Source organism: Microtus ochrogaster, chromosome 10, assembly GCF_000317375.1.
Source record: "Microtus ochrogaster isolate Prairie Vole_2 chromosome 10, MicOch1.0, whole genome shotgun sequence".
Lineage (NCBI taxonomy): Eukaryota > Metazoa > Chordata > Mammalia > Rodentia > Cricetidae > Microtus > Microtus ochrogaster.
In genome coordinates this window covers 85,727,373-85,734,150 of record NC_022016.1, presented here as the reverse complement: position 1 = coordinate 85,734,150, position 6,778 = coordinate 85,727,373, and positions in this window count along the sequence as shown.

The window sequence follows — 6,778 nt, the reverse complement described above, 5'->3', positions numbered from 1 at the left end:
TTATTTATTTATTTATTTTTGTTGTTGTTTTGTTTTTGGTTTTTATGAATCAGGGTTTTTCTGTAGCTTTGGGTGGCCTGTCCTGGAACTAGTTCTTGTAGACCAGGCTGGCCTTGAACTTACAGAGATCCGCCTACCTCTGCCTCCCAAGGACTAGGATTAAAGGCGTGCACCACTACCAACTGACTGCTGTTGGTGGTGGTGGGTTTTTTGTTTTTTGTTTTTTTTGATATGGGTTCTTTCTATGTAGCCTCGGCTATTCTGGAACCAGGCTGGCCTCAAGCTCACAGAGATCCACCTGCCTCTGCTTCCAGAGTGATTGGATTACAAGACAAAACAAAATCAATACCTCAAGAACAAACAAAAGTCAATATTGGAAAAATAAACAATAATAAAACAGTGGAAACAGGACATGGTGCTCAAGTCTATAGTCCCAGCACATGAGAAGTTGAGGCAAGAGGCCCACAAATTCAAGGCCATCCTGGGGCAAGATCAAATCTCAAGAAATAGAAAGGTTTAACAAAAGGGAGAAAAAAGCCAGTGCTAAGACTCACATTGGTGATGTTGTTGTTGTTCTTAAAACATCACCTTGTCTCTTTTGAGACAAGGATTCACAGTGGTAGCTCAGGCTGGCCTGTGAAGCATTATGTGTTCCAGGCTGGCTTTAAACTTGGGACAATCCTTCTCCTTCAGCCAATAAGTGCTGGGATTACAGATATGTGGCACAATTCTTCACTCACTTTTGAATCTAAGCCAGATTCACAGCTTCACATTTTTTTCTTAAATAAAATCCTCAAAATTGTATGAGCTCAAACCAAACCAAATCTAGAAGTGTGTGTGTGTGTGTGTATGTGTGTGTGTACACAGATGCATATGTATTTACATGGGATATTGTAACCTGCTCTTCTTTTCCATACCAGTGGATTTATTTGTGCAATTTTCAATGCCTACAAGATAAATAGAATAGTCATTATGTCATTTGTACTTGCCATAATTGACTTAATCAATTACTGTTAGACGTCTAGATTGTCTCTGATTTTCTTCTTCCATCTTTTGTAATAGTTACTGCAGTCGGAGAAAAGGAAAACCCAAGTGAGGATTGCTAAATTTAAAAAAGAGAGAATACTTCCATATTTTTGATACATAGAGATGTTATCTCTTAAAACAGCTGTGTCAACTTCTACCTCAATCCAGACTAGATCAGACACGATCATTCTTGTACTTGCAACACACCAATTGCTGGGATTGCATGTTCAGTTTAGTAGGCTTGACTTAAATTTTTTTCCTATTTATTTATTTATCAAAAGCCAGCAGAATCCACCTCTGTTGACTTCCTCCCAGGGTTCCATTAGTTGCATCAGCGCAGCAAAGGGCTCTTGGGTAAGGACTCCCACACTTGCGGTTCCATTTGGGTCTCTTTATTGCTCTGCTTTCATTCTCATTTTCTTGCCCTAAATGTCTATAATTTCTTAGCACTAATTCTTTGTCTCAATTCTAATTCCAGTTCCGGTTCTCTGTTACCAATCTCTATTCCAGCTCACTCTTGTTCTAGTTCCTATCCAGTCTTCCCTCCTTTTCCTGCATTCTCTAGCCTTCTCCGTTCTTCACTCTTCCAGCCTTGTGTCCTCTGCTGTTACAGATTCCCAAGCACAGCTGCAGCTGGGAGGCGGTCTCTGCCACCTTTTAAAGGGGCCACTAAAGGTTACAAAGGGAAGAGACTAAACCAATGAGAGATCTAAGGAAGAGGCAGCAAATACATGTACTAGTTCACATTTCTTTTTTTTAAAAAAAATAAATGATTTTATTTTCTTCTTTCTAATTTATTTATTTATTAAAGATTTCTGTCTCTTCCCCGCCACCGCCTCCCATTTCCCTCCCCCTCTCCCAATCAAGTCCCCCTCCCTTGTCAGCCCAAAGAGCAAAGGTTCCCTGCCCTGTGGGAAGTCCAAGGACCACCCACCTCCATCCAGGTCTAGTAAGGTGAGCATCCAAACTGCCTAGGTTCCCACAAAGCCAGTACGTAGTTCACATTTCTTAAGTGTCATTAATAGTATCTGGACATGGTTAGACAGTTAGGTGTTATTGATCTCATGTAGGACTAAGATAATACAAGGACAGACACCTGCAATACTACCCTAATTCATCATAAATCTTTGAAGGATTTAGATCTAGCAAGCTCAGACACCTGCAATTCTGCTCTATGAATGTTCCCCCTGTGATCACCTCACAAGGACTTCCATCTGACCAAGTCATCCCGCCAGGGAGTTAATTATAGAGAACAGGCTTTTAAGTTTTTGTTTGTTTTTTGTTGTAGTATAGGACTAAAGGTTAGACTGTCTTATTTTATTTGCCAGAATACACAGTTTGGGGGGGAAAGTCATCCTACTAACAACACAGGAAAATTATGCCCAACATGAGGAACACACCGCAGGAGAACATGCTATCACACAAGAGAATTTGCAATTAGGGACAGCCAGCTATTCAAAAGGCAGGATTTTTCACAAGCCTAAGTAGATTTAACCTGCATCAGATATGTAAATCTCTGGTGGGATGGCCTTGTAAATGTCATCTGATCTACTGCATAACCTTGTGGATCCCATGGTTTATTTATTATGGGTTTTCAAGACAGCATTTCTCAGTGTAGTCTTGGCTGTTCTGGAACTCATTCAATAGACCCGGCTGGCTTCGAACTTGGGATCCTCCTGCCTCTGCCTCCCGAGTGCTGGGATTAAGGGCGTGCACCACCACCACCACCCAGCTCTCTTTATTTTTCATGTTATGAGTATGGGCGTCCTGCCTATTTGTATGTGCACCGTGTACATACAGTGTTTACAAGCCAGAAAGAGAGTGCAGAACTCAGGAATTGGAGTTAGAGGTAGTTGTGAGGCACCAAGTGAGTGGTGATGGGCATTGAACCTGGATCCTCTGCAAGAACAACTGCTCTTAATTCCTGAGGAGGACACGGGAAGCTGTGGATACAACACATCCTGCCTTCAGGATGTGCTCGTGCTTCTCCTCAGCTGCTGCCAGGGAAAAATGGCCCCCACTTGTAGATCACTTCTGTACTTTATAGGAAAGTTTCCAACAGGGTGAAAATCACACCAAGAGAAATGTTGACGTCATTGTTGTCAGGATGGAAATGGAGTCCTCTGTCAACACTAACAAAATAAAAACAGGAGACAATAGAAGGCTTTGCATACACTATTGCAGATTACCTGTTGGGCTGGCTTTGGGGACACTATTCCTTATACTGGGTTGCCTTGCCCAGCCTTAATACAAAGCAAAGTGCTTAGTCTTACTACAACTTGATATGCCATGTTTTGTCAATATCTATGGGAGGCTTGCCCTTTGCTGAGGAAATTGGAAGAGGAGTGGATGGGGGGGAGAAGGGGGTGGAGGCAGAGAAGAGGTTGGGGGAAGGGCTGGGAGGAGAGAAGGAAGGGGAAACTGTGGTCTTGTTGTAAACTAACTAACTCTCCCAGAATCTCAACCTTGCCCAAAGGCCACAAAATTTCACACACACACACACACACACACACACACACACACACCTGCAAGGATAACTGCCCAGTAACTGTCTTTAAACCTTGGCTGACATCATCCTTAATGTCAAATTGTTGCTTCAAATTGTCGTTTGTAATCCTGCAGATTTGAGCTTTGAAAATGCTTCCCTGACTCTTCAAATAATTTCCACTGCTTTATTTCCCCCTTTCTTAAATAAATAAAATCAATCTCTCTCTCTCTCTCTCTCTCTCTCTCTCTCTCTCTCTCTCTCTCTCTCCAAAAAACAAAAAGCAAAGTCTGGGAACATTGCTCTACTCCCGTCCTCTACCCTCCCATGCTTCTCCCTGTGCTCAAAAATATGGACTCTGGCATATGGACCACACACTAATTTTATCACAACATTTGGCATCCTTGAGGCTCAACCATGGCCACAGATTGTGGTGCATCTCAGTGTGCTTACGTTTGTCTCCCTGAATTCCTAATCATATTTTCCCTTGTGCAGTTGAAAGACCCTCAGAGAGGACCTTTTCCTCCAATGAAGCCCCCAGAACCAGGACACTCCGAGTCCAGACCACAGGATGCAATTAGCAAAAGGTTTATTGAGTAAACACAGGTACCTGTGGGCGGCAAAGTCTTTCGGAGGACTTTGCGCACCTGCTAACTGGAGGGCGGGCTTTTTATAGGGAAGAGCAAACAGCAAGTTTACAGAAGCAAAACAAAAGCGTGGTTATCGGTCGATCGGAATGAGGCGGGGGCATGAATGGTTTCCTCTCTCAGCATGGATGTTTGGCAATAGTCATCCTGTTCCTATCTTTATAGATATCCTGTTTTGCAGTTAGCCTGCTTTGTTGGTGTGCTATCTTATTGACATCCTGCCTTGCAGTCTTTCTATCTCAAGCACATGGGATGTTCTTACGAGAGCAGGCTGGCTGCTGATCCAGAGAATTTTTTTTTTTAAAACAAATAGGATCCCCCGTGAGCATGCTAGCTGCGGGTTTTGAGGAGGGGGTCTGTAGGGTCTTTCACAGTGTGTTGCTGTGTTCATCAAGCATTTACTAACGGATCACTACAGGCATGGTTAGTAGTTTTTGCTCAGACTGTCATAAAATACTGGCTGAGAGGATTAAATAGCAGAACCTTCATCTCTGCCACTTCAGGGAGGCTGGAAGAAAATCAGTGTGGCAGCAAGATGGGCTCCTTCTGGGGGCTACAAGGGATGGATCCACTGCGGGCCTCTTGGCTTAGAGATGGCCCTTCTCACCCTGTGTCGCCCACCTCTTCATTTCTCTGTTTGGCTTTGTGTCCCAAATCCAGTTGACAGGGCTTAATGGAACAGCCTTGCTAAGACCCCCATCTTCAAATAATGCCTCCTTTTGGGTACTTAGCGTTAGGACTTTAAATACAGATTAGGGATCAGGGGACAAGATTCAGCCCACAGCAATACCCTTCACCACTGCTACTAAATAGTTCTTTTCTTATGATATAATACTTCTTGCTTTGCACTCAATGGGTGCAAAGTCAGAAGTTAGGAAGCATCTAAGGTGAAGACTCCCTTAGTAAAAGGCTCTCTCAAAGAGGGGATTCCGGGTTCTCCCCATCTTTACTGTCCTGTTCTGAAAGGGAGAAGTGACTTCTCCTGGTGAGATCACGAGAGACAGATACAAGCATATGCAGGTGTCTGGGTGAACTGTCTGCCTGCTCCTCAGGGCCACAGGTGGAAGTGGGCAATGTCCAGAGCCACCTGGCACCAGTTCCTGGTGTCATTCAACAAGCCTATGCACACACATTCTTCCCACAGGCTGAATCAGAAAGAGGCTGATATTACAGTCATGTGATCAGAGCCTGAGTGGGAAACGGACACTCGGCTAGGATGCTCTGAGAAGATCGTCATGAGGAGCTATGCGGATACACCAGGGACAGGTCAGCTGGGGACTGGAGGGTTCCACCCCAGCCCTGGAAGAGGATCCCAGAAATGTGAAGAGTGCTTCTAGTGGGATCTGAGTATGATATGGTGACCTCTAGCCCAAGATGCCATTGGGCCATGCACAAGGCAATCCCACTGGAATAATAACCAAGTCAAATTCTTGTCACAGCAACCCAGGCAGGCGCCTAACATGTCAAGCGCTAGCCAGCTTGTTGGTACTGGAGGTGGTGAATGAATCCTGCTTCATGTAGGACTTAAAGACAAAGGGGACTTTGCACAAACAAGTAAACTTTCTGAGATGGTGCTGCATTAACTTTCCTGGGGAGGCCTGAAAAACATCTGTTCACCCCAAAAAGGATACCCGCTGTCAGAGAGAATAGGTGGGGAGCCTGATCCTGGTGAGGAGCCCTTTCAGATGGCAAAGCCTGGAATGGAGGAGGGCCACAGGCAGAACAAGCGACCACTACTGCCTCACGTACTGACTAGGCCCTTTGCTCCTCCTGGCACTCCTTGTGGAGGAGTGCTCTTGGGACCTCTTGAACACCTGCCTTGGCTAGAAATATAAGAAAACACAGTGTCTCTTGGTCTAGTTTGGTGACATCAGCTGAACTTGGATCCATTTCTTCCTGGCACAACATGTCTCCCTCCCTACTTTTCCTCAAAGGACTTAAAAGAAAGCCAAATCCTGTCCTCCTGAAGCGCCCTGCTTCAGACCCCGGCAGCACTGCTGCCTGTCGGCCTGTCGGCATCGGTAAAGCTCTTGTCTGGACAAACGAAAAATGCAACTTCATGCTTCTTTCTCCAACCCCCTTTTTCTCCTTGACCCTCAAACCCTGACACCAATGATAGACAGAATAACAATTCCACTAAGGTCAAATTGGCAGACAGACGCATTTATTTGGTTTATTTACCTGGCATAGGGGAGAGAGGTTGGTACAGAAGTGTGGGTGACTCCCCAAATAGCTATATCACCACAACATCCTACCCCATCATGGTGACCTTGTGGAGGTTGTCATGGAAAACTATCTTACTCAACATGTTTCTTATATACTCTAATATCTCCCGAGATCACTTATGGCTAGAGAATGGAATAAGGGAGCAGTGTCTGCCATGCCAGCGGAGTTTCCTGTGAACCCCACTTTCCTCTGACTAGTGTGCATCAGTAGTCTCACCATCTTTACTGTAGGCCCCCGTGCCTTTGATAACTACTGTCCGGTAATCTCTAGTCCACGGTGGCAGTGGGCCAGACGGAAAAAGCCCTACGTTAGATGAGTGCAGCATCCCGGATTCTCCAAGCGACTGATAGGAGGGCAATGGGAGGGCCAGGGATAATGGCCAAAGGGTATGACA